Genomic DNA, 13,301 nt, shown 5'->3' on the forward strand with positions numbered 1-13,301 from the left:
ATATAGATTATGGTGTAGGTACTGAGCAGATGGTACATGATCATTATAGAGGGGAAGAACCAAATCCCGAATCTAGGAGATTTTTTGACATGTTGGATGCAGGAAAACAACCTTTGTATCAAAATTGTAGAGATGGTCATTCAGTCTTATCATCTGCAACTAGATTAATGAGTATTAAGACAGACTATAATTTGGCTGAAGAATGTATGGATGCGATTACTGATTTTGTCAAAGGTATTCTACCTGAGGATAACCTTGCACCGGGTTCATACTACGAGGTTCAGAAACTTATTGCCGGTCTTCAACTACCGTATGAAGTGATAGATGTATGTATTGACAACTGCATTATCTACTGGAGAGCGGATGAGACACGCAAATTTTGTGGGAAACCTCGTTATCAGGAGACGAGCGGAAGAGTTCCGATCCCATTCAAAAGAATGTGGTATTTGCCTTTGACGGAAAGATTGAAGAGGTTGTATCAGTGTGAGCGCACAGCAAAAGCAATGAGATGGCATGCAGAGCATTCCACAAATGGTGAGATTAGACATCCTTCAGATGCGAAGGCTTGGAAACATTTCCAGTCAACATATCCAGAATTTGCGGAAGAGAGAAGAAATGTTTATCTTGGATTATCTACTGATGGTTTCAGCCCATTTGGAAAGCATGGAAGACAGTATTCTCTATGGCCAGTTATTGTGACACCGTACAACTTACGGCCGAGCTTGTGCATGCGACGAGAGTTTTTGTTTCTCTCAATTCTCGTCCCCGGGCCAGATAATCCTAAAAGATCACTAGATGTGTTTCTTCAACCACTTATATATGAGTTGCAACAACTATGGGCGCATGGTTTTGAGACATACGATGTTTCGTGCAAAGAAAACTTTCAGATGCGGGCAGTACTTATGTGGACAATAAGTGACTTTCCAGCATATGGTATGTTATCTGGATGGACAACACATGGGAGGCTATCATGTCCATATTGTCAAGATGACACAGATGCTTTCCAACTAAAGAACGGAAGGAAAACGTGTTGGTTTGACTGTCACAGACGATTTCTACCACCTGATCATCCATACCGCAGGAGTAAGACTTCGTTTACGAAGAACAAGCAGGTGTTTGATGGTCCACCTGAGGAAGTTAGTGGGAAAGATTTGTTGAAGCAGTTTAGGTATTTTGATGCAGAAAGGACGCCAGATGTAGGTGGACATGAAAACATTCGAGTCAATGCGGTTGGAGAGCTACATAACTGGCACAAAAAGAGTATTTTCTGGGATCTGCCATATTGGGAGAGTCATCTATTGCGGCATAATTTAGATGTCATGCATATTGAGAAGAACTTCTTCGATAATCTGATGAACACAGTCCTTAACATCCAAGGTAAAACGAAGGATAATTTGAAGTCAAGGTTGGATTTAGTCGATATTTGTGATCGTTCTGAACTTCACGTTGATGAGAACGGTACGGCCCCTTTTCCCATTTATCGGCTGGATGGTGCTAGAAAAGAAGAGTTCTTTGATTGGATTACAGATAAAGTGAAATTTCCTGACGGATATGCATCAAATTTGGGGAACTGCGTTGATAGAAGCGAAGGAAAGTTTACTGGCTTGAAGAGTCATGATTGTCATGTAATTATGCAGCGCCTCCTTCCGTTTGCTTTTTCAGCATTATTGCCACGTAATGTTCATGAAGCAATTGCAGGTATATTATATTTTTACAATTTAATTTATTTTTATATTTAACAATTATGCTTATAAAAACTTAATACTTACGAAAATTATGTCTTTTATCTATGTAGGGATTAGTGTTTTCTTCCGCGACTTATGCAGCAGAGTAGTGACTGAAGAGGGTATTAATAATTTGAAGACAAACGCACCAGTCAGCATGTGCAACCTTGAGAAGATATTTCCTCCATCATTCTTTGATGTAATGGAACATCTTGCTATTCATCTCGCAAGAGAATTGGAACTTGGTGGTCCTGTGCAGTACAGATGGATGTATATTTTTGAGCGGTATATGCATCATCTGAAGAAGATGGTCAAAAATCAAAGCAGGGTGGAAGGATCTATAGTGGCACAGGTGATCAATGAAGAAACTGCAATCTTTGCTGAAAATTATTTTCCACCAGAAGTGCATACAAAACACCGAAGACCTGCTCGGCATGATGATAGAGGGGAGAGAGCAACATATCATGTTACTGTCCCAAGCATGTTCAAGGAAATAGGACGACTTAGTGGAAAATTCACGAAGCGGAGACTTACGGACACTGAGCACGCTCATTTGCAAACATATTTGCTCACCAACTGTGAAGATGTTCTACAATATGAGAGGTAAAAATATTTATTCATTTATTGTTAGATTAATATTCAATAAATTTATTTCATATTGATAATATTTTTGTATATAGTGTATATATGGCGGAGTTGCGTATGACTCACAGGCATGCAACAGAAGATGAGCTTCGACAACTTAGAGATAACGGATTTGCTGCGTGGCTTCGTAGTTATGTGAGTCATATATCATATTACCCTATGCAAATGATTAGTTTAAATTTAATATAAACTAATTAACTTTTCAATCATATATGTTTTTAATTTATAGGTGAATGATGGTTTGGCCAGAGGTCTTGTGTTCGATGATTGGATACGCGAATTTGTGCAGGAACCAAACTATGTGGTCAAATCATATCCTAAATTTTGTACGCGAGGATATGCATTCACAAGGAAAGGTCATTCTAAGACAACATATGATGCTGGTGTTTCATCTTCTTCCGGTGACGATGTCTACTACGGCAACATAAAAGAAATATTGGAAATCCAATTTCCTGGAATGGTTGGATTGCGTTGTGTAGTATTCTATTGTGATTGGTATGACACCACCCCAGATAGAGGAGTGAAGATTGATGCGTTTGGTGTTACATCAGTTCATTCGCGGCGGAAACTTCAATATTATGATCCCTTCATTCTTGGTTCGCAAGCTGATCAGGTATGTCAATCTATTCATAATTTTTTACCAATATAATTAATTAATGTTATATATTTTACTAATACTTGTATAATTGATATGTATAGGTGTGCTACATCAGTTACCCTCGGGTGACGTACAGAGACGATCCATGGGTTACTGTAGCGCAAATCAACCCAAGAGGACGAGTGGATGGAACTTCTGATGATGATGAACCATTGCAACCAGAGTCTACCAGCAATGCCCAGGCAGTTGAAGATTTGGAAAATGTTCAACTCGTTGAGAATTTGACTGTGTTTGGACATGATGATGTCGTACATTCGGAGCCAGAAGCCGAGGTTGGGGAGTTTGATGAAGATTCAGAAGATTCTGTTTTTTTTTTTTTTTTATTGGTCCGTCGGAAATCCCTCGCAATATACCGACGACATAGCGACGACGTTGGGTTTTATTAAAATTTGGAAAGGTCGTCGGTAATTCGTCGGAATATACCGACGACATTCCGACGAACTGGACAAGTTCGTCGGAATGTCGTCGGTATATTCCGACGAATTACCGACGACATGTGTTTCTAAAAAACTTTAATCATAAAAATCTATAAATTTAGATGCCAAAACTATGAAAATAACACATAATAAGTGTTTAGTATAGTATTAGATCGCAACCGTTCAAATATAACAACTCATTAAAATATTTATGTATGCATATCATTGTTTTCATAACATCTCATCTTAACATTATATACTTATACAATCATATTCATATAAGCTTACACTACAAAAAATGTTGTTGTGTAAAATCGTGTTATAAAACATTTTTATTGTTAAATCTTTATGCAAATACTATATATATATTATCAAAGATTTGGATTTTGCATTTAGAAACTTGAAATCAACACCCTAAACACTAAGTCGTCGGAATTCCGTCAGAACATACTAATGGACACATTCCGTCGGAATATACTGACGGGCACATTCCGTCGGAAATTCAATTTGCCCGGGAGATCCAAACCGCTTGAAAATTTTCGCGAATCGGCATTTGGTATATTTTAATTATACCGACGGAATACTGACGAACCCGTGTCCGTCGGAATCTTCAGATATAATAACCCTCCTTCTTCCTTCTTCGTTATTTCCGCCTCTCTCTCTCTCTAAATTCCTCTCTCTACACCGGCGATTCCTCCCTCTACACCGGCGATTCCTCTCCCAAACCCTAAATCATGTAAGAATCATCCCAAACCTTCTTTAATCTCAATTGTTTAGGGTTTTGGAAGTTAAATCTCGGATTTTAGGTTGTTTGATTGATAGTTTAGGATATATAAGTTAGGATTGTTGTTTGGATTGTTGTTTTAGTTTTTTTTTGGAACATTTTTTTATTTTTAAAAATGTTTTTTGATTTTTAAAAACGTTTTTTGATTTTTTAAAACGTTTTTTTGATTTTTAAAAAAGTTTTTCAAGTTTCCTGTAATGAAATATATATAATAAAATGTTTTTAAAATTTTTTAAAAATATTTAACAACATTTTTCTATATTTAAAATTTTTTTATAGTTTTGTATATATATATATATATATATATATATATATAAATCATGTATAATAAAAAATTTAAATTTTTTTATAATTTTTTATAAGTTTCCACTAATAAACTATGTATAATAAAACGTTTTTTAAAAAAATTTATAAATATTTAACAGCATTTTTCTTCATTTATAAATTTTTTATAATTGTGTATACATATATATATATATATATAAATCATGTATAATAAAAAATTTTAAATTTTTTTATTATTTTTTATAAGTTTCTAGTAATAAACTATGTATAATAAAAGGTTTAATAGTTTTTTTTAAAACGTTTATAAAACCTTTTGTAAATATATAAATGAAAACATTAAAAATAGAAATGATTTGAAAATATGTTTGATGTATTAATTTTTTTTTTAGGGCCGAGGATGAACCCCGCCCCGCAGCCCGTCTTCGACGTAGTTCGGTGAGCAGTTCCCGTGCATCGGGATCGTCTCATGACTCGGTTCCCGCATATATTCCCGCTCCAGCTCCCGCTTCCCCTCACGCTGCTGCTCAACAGGATCCGGGGGTCATGCCGGTTCATCTATTGGTTCAACAACCAGGTCGAGAGCATCTCCCGGTTCTCCAACCCAACCCACGACGAGGCCATAGCACTTGGTTAGTATTTTTTTTATTTGTACCGTTATGTTTTTTTCCTTTAATTAACTTGCTAACTTGTATTTTTTTAAAGGTTCACCAAGTCGAAAAATGGCATTAGCCGGAGCATCAACCAGATGATGTACTCCATGCTCCGTTTTGGATATCCAAAGTGGAGTGTGATCCCTTCCGACGAACGAGAGTTGTGGTTTCGTCAGTTTGCGGTATAGTAACTCTTCATTTTTTTAAAGTTTTTACATTTTTTTAAATATATTTACTTATTAAATTGTGTTTGTTTTGTAGCAAGAGTTCAACTGGCACTCCGATCTTACGGAAACAGTCCGTATGAAATTCAACGAAAAGGCCATGGACTCTTATACAAAGCAGATAAACGCGTGGAAGACAGTTTGGCAGAAGAACAAGAGGCCACGGTTCATCAACGGGACGGTGTGGGAGAAGTTGATAGCTCATTGGGAGAAGGAAGAAAATGCAGAGACGTCTTCTAGGAACTCCAAGAACCGGAAGAGCGATTGTGGCGGGAAAGGTATGTATGTGCACAACCTCGGCGCTTGCTCTATGTCTACTAAGGAGGATGAACTTGTAAGTTTTTTATTATTATTTTTCTTTATATTTTTTAAATAAATATTTTATATATTCCTTGGCTAATAATGGCGGTTTTTTTAGATCGAACCAAATGACGGTAATCCCGTTGATCGTCTCCAACTCATTAAGGTGGCTCACACTAACAAGACGACGGGTCAAATTCAGGACCCCGTGATCAAAGGTGTCGTTGATTTGGTGGAAGCTGAAATAGTATCTCAATCTCAGCCTCTCTCTGATGACGGCGACTCTACGGGAGCTTCAACCAACTTGTCTCTATTGCAAATAAATGAGATGGTTGAAAAGGTAATTTTTTTTATTAATATATTTTTTTTATAATGTCGATTACTAACTTGTCCTTATTTACTAACTTTAAATATTTTTGTAGGCGGTTCCTAAAAGGAAAGGAGGCCGTTTAGTTGGGTTGGCCCGCCGTGCTTTTTCGTATCCGGCATCTTCTTTGCAAGCTCCGTATGCCGATCCCATGATTCTCGAGGAGCTACATGACAAAGATGAACGAATTGGGGCATTGGAGGAGCAGAACACCACTATCCTTTCGGAGAATGCCACTATCTGTTCGGAGAATGCCACTATCCTTGCTGAGTTGGCATCCCAGAAGAAGTTCAACACCGAGATAATGCAGAAGCTAGATCGTTTGATGTCTTCGAGTTCATCTTAGTTTTTTTCGTCTTTTTAAAACTTTCTGAATGTTTTTTTTTCTATTTCAGTTTGTATGAATTTAAATTATATAATATTATTAGTTTTAAATTTCTGATTTTTTTAATTTATTAATATAAAAATATATATAAAAATTCAAAATTAATTCGTTTTTAAAATTGGTATATTCCGCCGAACTTTGGGCGTCGGAATATACCGACGGACAAATATCCGTCGGAATTTACCGACGAACCAATTTCCGTCAGAATATACCGACGAACAAATATCCGTCAGTATATTTCGACGACCAATGTCCGTTGGTATATTCCGACGCCCAAAGTTCGTCGGAATACACCGAGGAATCCACTACGTCGGAATTGTCTGAGGAACGTTCTCCGTCGGTACATAGTCTTTCCGATGAACTCTGGTCTCGTGTGTCCGCATCGTAATATCATCGGAAGTTCGTCAGAATGACGTTTCTCGGTATTCGTCAGAAAGTCGTCGGAAGTTCTGACGAAATTCTGACAAATTTTTTTTTTCCGACAAAACGATACCGACGGACAGGTTCGTCGAAAATTCGTCGGAATCGGTCTATTCCGACGAATTTCTGACGATTTCGGCCATCAGAATCCCCCTGTTTTCTTGTAGTGAGAATTCTGAATAAATATTCCAAAGTTGGTATTTAAAGAAAAAAATAAAGTAAAAGAGGCGTACCCAGTTTGAGAAGATGAATCTACATTGATCATGAAACAATGTACATATTACATATATATATCTGTAATCGACAGGTTCAAAATCTACGAGAGGTCTCCCCTAGGTTACAACTCACACAAAATTGGGCCTATGAATCATTTCTAATTTCACATGAAAGAAAACCAAGAAAAAAAAAAGCTAGTCCTTTAACAAGAAGATGATTTGCCTAAAATGGAGCAAATATCTATAATCATTTCCTCTTTTCACCTCTGAGCATGAGGTCCATCTTTACTAAAGAGTTTGCATCAATCTTTTCCGTCAGATGATGCATAGTTTTTCATTCTTTGTTTCAGTTGCTGCAAGAGGTAATCAACATGCATTGTTATTAAAAAACAGCCAAAGCAAAAAATGCAGAGGAAGTTGAACGCATAAACTATTGTTTTAGGGGGATCTTTGTTGTAACTCACCTTCAATTCTTCATGGAGAACAGAAATACCTTCTTCAAACGTTTTTGCCTCTGCAGATTAACATATATATAAGAAAGTCATCATCAAGTATAATGTGCAATTCTAATGATAACTGGCATAATTGGATAAAATGCACATAAGCTGGGGAGATTCCTTCCAAATAATAGATTGTCACTTCTACTCACTCTCTTATTTCTATGAAATTCAATCGAGGGGCCAAGTGGAGCTATTATTCCTTCACTTAAACACATTGCATACTGCGATAAATTTCAGATCTTCATGTCTTTCATTATTATCCGAATCGTACACGCAAGCAAGCAATTTTATAATTCATCATCCTCTTCAAATGATAAGCATGTCTCCAAATTTCACTTCAGATCTCAATTTAGATAACTAAGATGGGAATTCATCTGATGCCTAGAATACTTCAGTGAATAAGTTGAGTTCTATCTTCCACGGACATACTAAAAGAGTGACCATGCGAGATCAATATGTATAAGTGGTTACAGAATAGAGATAGAAGTTTACCTCCACATATTTGCAATAAGATTCCTTCAAGTGCTCCACAATTTTGTTACACTTCTCCATGTCCCTACCTTTTGCAACCGTAAGGTCTTTGCCCAACTTTTGAAAATCATTTCTGCGAATAAATGGAAATATATACATTTCAAGAAAGCTGATAAACTAGGACAACACGAGTAATCTGAGATTTACGAGAAAAGAGTTCATAAAGCTACCTGTAGATATCTAATATCTTGTGAATGGAGCAGTAACTATCATATTTATCCAAATATTCCGGCATATAGGCTTTATACCTGAAATAGAAAACCATTGTCAGTCTAATTGAAGGGTAGATACTAAGCAATCAGTTTTCCAGGCATTAAAGTTTCAGTTTACTCACTGCAAATGATCACTAATAGGTCTCTTAAGGTCGTGAGAGGATTTCTCGTATGTCAAATAAGAAGAGTCTTCTTCATTAAATGATGTCATTCGCTTCTCCCGGACAACACTGTCACCTGGTATTGGAGTTGCATCTTTGTGTCCATTGATAGAATTTGAAATTTTTCCAGACGTATGTTTTTTACCCTCCTTTGATGAGCGGGATGTGGAGGCTCGTTTGGAGCCAAGTGTTTTTTTTCTTCGTCTCTCCATAACCTTCCACACTGCTTCCTACTCTTGCTCCATTCTCTTTTTGTCTTGCTTTATAAGCTGCATCCTCTAACTTTTTATTCTGTGAACCGTTTTTAGTGTCTATACATGTAAGGTTGTGCCCATGTGACTGCAAAGCCCACTTTTGAGATCTTTCTGAATCTTCAACAACGTGTTGGGGCAAATCTTGTATACCATTGCTGCTGGCATGTGTAAGAGCTGGCTTTGTTGAGACAGATGTTTTACTAGGGATGTTAACTACAGAGTTAAGGCTCAACTCTCTTTTGTTTATTATAAGTCCAACCCTATTTTAATTCAGTCCTATTTTAACCCTATTATAATCAAGGGTTAGGGTTAGGGCTGGTACCAGGGTTAGCTCATTTAATTGAAAAAAATATTTCATTTATTTTTGTTCTTAAATTTTAAAGATAAAACTAGAAAAATTAAGATATGATATGATTCTTTCATCCAATTTGTTGAGCATTAAAATCAAAAGTTTTCCTACCAAAATCGCAAAATCGAGTTTTTGCTCCACAACTAAGGATAAAGTTTTTCTGTCAAAAAACAAAAATTGTGTTTTTCCGCCAAAACCCAATTTGAGTTTTGCCACCAAAACCACAAAATCAAGTTTTCCCACCAAAACCGCAAAATCGAGTTTTCCCGCAAAAACCGCAAAAATCGAGTTTTCCTGTCAAAACCGGCAAATCGAGTTTTCCCGCCAAAACTGTAAAATCGCATTTTCCCGCCGAAACAGCAAAATCAAGTTTTCCGCCGAAACCGGCAAATCGGGTTTTCCGCCGAAACCGCAAAATCTAGTTTTTCCCCTCAAAACCGCAAAATCGAGTTTTTCCGCCAAAACCGCAAAATCGAGTTTTCCCGCCAAAACCGCACAACGAGTTTTCCCGCCGAAACCGGCAAATCGAGTTTTCCCGCCAAAACTACAAAATCGCGTTTTCCCGCCGAAACAGCAAAATCGAGTTTTCCGCCGAAACCGGCAAATCGGGTTTTCCCGCCGAAACCGCAAAATCGAGTTTTCCCTCTAAAACCGGCAAATCGAGTTTTCCCGCCAAAACCGTGAAATTGAGTTTTACGGGTTTTCCAGAAAAACATAATTTTACGTTTTCACGGGAAAATTCGATTTTGAGGTTTTGGCGAAAAACTCGATTTTGATTTTTTGGCGGGAAAATTCGATTTTGAAGTTTTGACGAAAAACTCGATTTTGCATTTTTGGAGGAAAAACTCGATTTTGTTGTTTTAGTTGAAAACTCGATTTTACGGTTTCGACGGAAAATTTCGTTGTTTAGTTTTTGGCGAGAAAACTCGACTTTAAGTTTTTTTGGTGAAAACATTATTAAATATTGTATAATAGTTGTGTGAATCAAAATAAAAGGGTTAGAATTTAAACTCTGGTCCTATTAGGACCAACCCTGTTTAAAACCTGTTTAAAAAATGAGGATTAAGATTACAAATGGGTTTACCGGGTTAGGGCTAACCCTGTTAGGTTGAGCCCATATTAACATCCCTATGTTTTACCCCTTCGTTTGTCCGAGTCAATACCCAAGTTTTCTGAAGTGCTTGTGTTACGTGTACTGTTACAGCTGTACACGGGAGATATCTTATCCATGTGAATATTCCTTTACGCATAATAAACACACCACGTGAGGAGGCACGTGCGGAGGAAGGCTTCACGCAGAGTGTGTGACAAGCAGGACCTTTACTATTTAAGCAGGGAGAGAGGAGAGAGTTAGGGTTATCTAGTGTTTAGATCAATCAAGTATCAGGGGGAGGTGAGAGACTCCATTAATAATTCTCTCAAGGTTCTTGAGTACTTGTAACACAGTTCTGAGATAATATTATCGTAATCTCATTATTTCCTTTGCTTAATCTCTGTTTTGATCCAACAAAGATCGTCACACGTATCAGCTTGGTTTTGAATTTGACTGCCTAAAAGAATTTTTCTCATCGAATTGCTTCAATGATGTATCTACGCTCAATGGCTCAGGGAGTTCGCCCAACTCCAAGTCCGAATCTTGTTTTTGGAGCACCAGTCCATTTCCCTTAGGTAATTTCGCTGAATATGCTCTCTGACTATCCAATGGAGAAGAACCTATGCTCAAGCCTGAAACATTCTTGGGATCACCAAGTTTTCTGTTGGATGTGTTAGAAGGTAAAGAAGGGTGAAAGGCTGACTCATTATCCTTTTTATTCATTGGAAACTTGTTTTTCGAATGAACATCATCCCTATGATTGTCCCTGAAAGCCTTTCCTGACCGACTAAAAATCGTTTCATGCGGAAAATGGCCCCCTTCGTTAGATTCACGAAAATTATCAGAGCGTATGTTTGGTCTACCTGAACTATCAACAGGCTTCATCTGACCAGGTCCATTCAACTTTTGGATCGACGACTGCTGAAGTCCTTTAAGTGGATCTATCATCTGAGTGGCAAAAGCTTTGAGATATTCTGCATCACACTTGCGCTCTGAAGGCTGTGAATCTCTACCCACGGCAGGTAATTGCTGGGATTTCATGTTTTTCACTCGTGCTGATTGCTGACTGTAGTTGTCTAAAGCAGGGGCTATTTGGTCATGATCTTTGCCTAGCCTCTCAGAGATGTCACGCTGGTCATTGGTTAAGCTATCATTCGTTGTATTATCTGTGTAATCAAACAGCTGTCCAATAAAATTTTGGCGCTCTCGTAGATTGTCGTCGCTAGAAGGTAATTGTTCCTGCCCTGAAATGCCAACTTCTTCATTTGTAGTGGGAGTGATACCAGTTCTTGCTTCCATTTTCCAGTTATCATCCGAGAACTTTTTCCTGTCAGCTTCAGAACAGTGATCCTCATTTGAACTGTGACCATCGATGTCAACTGGATCAGAATCATGACCCTCGAAGTCAGCAGCATCAGAATCATTACCCTCGACGGCAGCTACATCAGAACCATGGCCTGGGAGATCAATAGCAAACCGTTCAGCTGACTGTATTGATTGTTGAGGCTCTTTATCACCATCGCTCATGATATCTACCTCCTCATCAGAACTTTCCTTGTTAGAAGAAGCCTCACTATCGCTGCTGCTCTCGCTGTCATTTCCACTGTCGCTATTATCACTCTCACTGTCACTATCACTAGAGCTACGAGCCTGGCCATCTCTATTTCCAGATAGTTTTTCCTCATGAAGAATACCAGGTGAATGATGCAAAATGTCAACACTTTCTTGCGCATTCAGTTGCTCTACTAGATGCGCAGGTAAACAGTCTTGTGAACCTTCTCCGTTCCGCTCGCACACTGAAAAGTTCTCCTTGTTGCTACCCCTGGAACATGTAACTGATCACGACTGCACTCAGTGATTGGTAACGATTGCTGGTGTTTAGGTGAGCTGAAAAATAAAATCTTTACTAAACCTAATACGACAATACATGGGAAGAAGACATAAGTATAAGTACATAAGATCACGTGTTATAATTTATAGCTTTTCGTTTCGTCTCAATCGGAGTTTCCGTTGAGATATTACGACAAAAACAAGTAGGACTCTTCTTGGCTTGCTTCCACTCAGCTACGTAGCGACCTGTCAGGCCTCCAGCTCACTACATAGCGACCTGACAGGCCTAAAAAAAGCTCCTCCTTTGTGTTCTCTTTTGAATCCCGATCGAAACGCTTTTCGTTTCGTCTGAATCGGAGTTTCCATTGAGATTTTACGGCGAAAACAAGTAAGACTTGTCTAAACTCCTTCGCTTGCTCCTACTCGCCCTTACCTCCATCTTTGTGTTCTCCTTCAAATCTCGATCGAAACGTCTCTTGCTTCGTCTCAATTAGAGTTACCATTGAAACTTTACGATATATACAAAAAAGAAAAAAAAAAAAAAAAAACCCGCAAAGACTAGTTTTCTCGCGTGGATTCAAATTAATCGTATAATACGGCAACGGTTAACTTAACACCTTAACCGCCTCAACTATACGACTACGTTGAACCTTTTTATTGACTTCGTATCAGTCAAGTTCGGAAGATAAATGTCAAGTCTCAAAGGATAAACACCAATATCGAAAAAAGCGAACATACACAAGAAGAGGAAGGGGAAATGAGCAAGCAAAACTGAGAAGAGACAAAACTGCATCTTTGAGAGAACTAAGGTATTTGCGACTTGAAATTTTTGAAATCAGACTTGGAGTTTTCATAGGAAATTACTAAGAAATAAAAATGCCTTTGAGACTGCCATAGAACTTTAGGGAACGTAAAACCTAGGGGGATAGTCTAGCGAACTAAGTCTTAGGTGATTTTTCCTGTCTCGATATATTGTCCCATAACTGTTCGTCCAGATCTTGCAAACCGATCTAAACTCTCCGAAAATCGAGAAACGATCGCCACGCATATCAAGCTCGCTTCCTAAGGAGAGAAAAAACTAGAGACATGAACGTCGTCTTAAAACCGATTCGTTTCTGGCAATTCTCTCGGAACCGACATATTCCAAGTCTTCAACCTGGAAACAACCAAATCACAATCCAAGCGTCGTCTTCAAGCCGACTCGGACTGTCGATCATTCTATTCCTCGAGAAAAGAAGGACGGAGTAGGTGGGTATACTATACTCGTATACTCCCATACTTCAAAAACATATTCAAAC

At 38.0% G+C, this 13,301-nt stretch overlaps 1 pseudogene; it reads right to left on the bottom strand.

Moving 5' to 3' along the window:
- Positions 1-10,036: 10,036 nt before the first annotated feature.
- On the bottom strand, positions 10,037-12,128 carry LOC106442717 (annotated as a pseudogene).
- Positions 12,129-13,301: the final 1,173 nt, after the last annotated feature.

The sequence above is a fragment of the Brassica napus genome, chromosome C1, assembly GCF_020379485.1.
Source record: "Brassica napus cultivar Da-Ae chromosome C1, Da-Ae, whole genome shotgun sequence".
In the NCBI taxonomy this organism is placed as follows: Eukaryota; Viridiplantae; Streptophyta; class Magnoliopsida; order Brassicales; family Brassicaceae; genus Brassica; species Brassica napus.